We start from the raw sequence: 1458 nt of genomic DNA, 5'->3' as shown, positions 1-1458 counted from the left end.
GCCACACCCCTCCCGATGAACAGGACCCCCGTTTCGACCGTAGCGCTCCAACACAAGTCCATTTCCTCCGTTTTGCGGTACGCCACACCCCTCCAGATCAACAGGACCCCCGTTTCGACCGTAGGAGGTCCGTTTCCTTCGTTTTGCGGTACGCCAGACCCCTCCCGATGAACAGGATCCCGTTTCGAACGTGGCCGGTCGAACACAAGGCCGTTTCCTCCGTTCTGCGGTACGCCAGGCCTTGTTTCCATCGGCTGTTCCATCCAAGCCCTCCCGATGAACACGACGACGCATTTTGTTCCGACCCAGCCGGTTGGCTCCCCATGAACATGAGGACGACGTTGTTTCTCCGTTCCGACCAAGCCATGTACACAAGCCTGGCCGTACATATGCGCGAGTAGGCGTTCGAGACCCTGCCCGTATGTACGTACATGGCCGTATTTTCTTTCTTGCACACTGGCCGTTGTACGCACGTGTACATGCTACGTGCGCACCTCTACTTGACACGTGCGCGCCTCTACATCGACCAGTATGTACGTACACGTTCGCGACCAGAATGACAACGCTACGTACGCTTCGACCAGGTGGGTCCCGACTGTCAGACACTTCCTTGCCTGCGAAGATGTAGCTGGTGGGTCCTAGCAGTGAGGGGGGCGAATCATTTTTTTTTGCCCGGACGCACTTCCTTGCGTGCGAAGATGTAGCTGGTGGGTCCCAGCAGTCAGGGGGGAACGTTTTTTTGGCGAAATACGGTGGCCCGTCTGGTGGGTCCCCACTGTTAGGTGGAGGAATAATTATTTTGTGCGTAATAAGGAGGCACTTCCTTGCTGCGGACGTGGACCCAGCTGTCAGCCTCTCCACGTATAGTCCACGTCCGATGGAAGCCGTTCCTTGACCACGTTGACCACGCTGCGCCGAGAGCACCAGGGAGGTGGACGACGGCGAGGCCTAGGAAGGGGACGACGTGGAGCCGGGAAGACGCGGTAGTGGATGCCCACACGTAGAGGAGTACGAGGGTCACTGGTTCGCTGCGGTGTGAGGCTGCCGTCACCGCAGAATAACAGGGGGTGTGGGTGAGTAGAGGGATGGCCTGGCCAGCGGTGGGAATAGTAGGGGGCGGTGAGGCCTCCACGGCAGCACAGCCGGCCACGGGAGGTAGGAGCATGCGGCACGACCGGCGCTGCTTTGGGCGGCTGGAGCAACAAGACCAGTGGTTGAAGAAGCACTGCGGCCGTTGGATGGACATCATACGGTCACTTGAGCTAGAATCGTTCATATTGACTAAGTTGACAAAGCACTCCGTCCCCGTCAACTTAGTAGGCCCACAAGTCAGCCTCCCACCAAGGTGGGTCCCAACCAGCAGGGGGAGTATTCATTTTTTTGTGCGTAATAACGAGGCACTTCCGGTGGGTCCGAGCTGACAGCAGGGGGAACGTTTTTTTCGCGCAATACGGTGGC

The sequence above is a fragment of the Triticum aestivum genome, chromosome 4D (assembly GCF_018294505.1).
Source record: "Triticum aestivum cultivar Chinese Spring chromosome 4D, IWGSC CS RefSeq v2.1, whole genome shotgun sequence".
Taxonomy (NCBI): domain Eukaryota; kingdom Viridiplantae; phylum Streptophyta; class Magnoliopsida; order Poales; family Poaceae; genus Triticum; species Triticum aestivum.
Note: the sequence above shows the minus strand (reverse complement) of the source record.